The sequence below is a fragment of the Eutrigla gurnardus genome (genome assembly GCF_963514095.1).
Source record: "Eutrigla gurnardus genome assembly, chromosome: 23".
In the NCBI taxonomy this organism is placed as follows: domain Eukaryota; kingdom Metazoa; phylum Chordata; class Actinopteri; order Perciformes; family Triglidae; genus Eutrigla; species Eutrigla gurnardus.
This window is the reverse complement of record NC_139934.1, coordinates 258259-258940: the sequence shown is the minus strand read 5'-3', so window position 1 is coordinate 258940 and position 682 is coordinate 258259.

The window sequence follows — 682 nt, the reverse complement described above, 5'->3', positions numbered from 1 at the left end:
ATAAGACAGACACACTCTCCGGAACTGATCAATCTGGGGAGGGCCACCCCTGGGTGAGGGTGTCTAGTGATAAATGGCCGAAACGCCCAATGATCCCGGGGACCACTACTGATGATGTGTCCGAAATCATATAATTATTCAACAGGAAAACTCAATCCCAACATTTGAAAAAACTAAAGGACAACAAGTTTAAAGAAAACGAGAATAATAATAAGCATAATAATAATAATAATAATAGATTTCATTGAAATCTCTTTCAAGAAAAATCCTTCAAAAAGACTTAAAAGTCAGTTCAAACAGGAAACCACAATCATGGCTGCTCTGCTCTTCTGGAATCACTGCACGAGGGACTCGGATTGGGACATCTGGATCTGGATCTCTATCCCTCACCCTGACCTCTATACCTAACCCTAACCTTAACCCAATGATCCTGGGATCCACTACTGATGATGTGTCCAAAATCATATAATTATTCAACAGGAAAACTCAATCCCGACAACATTTGAAAAAACTAAAGGACAACAAGCTTACAGGAACAAAACTACTGAACGACCCTAAAGACAACAATAACCAATAACAAAACCAAAAATGGATTTATTTAACAGGTCTGAAGAGACACTAACCCTTAACAACCTGAAAGACAACAACAACAATAATGACAACAAAACAAAAAGAGAGTTAT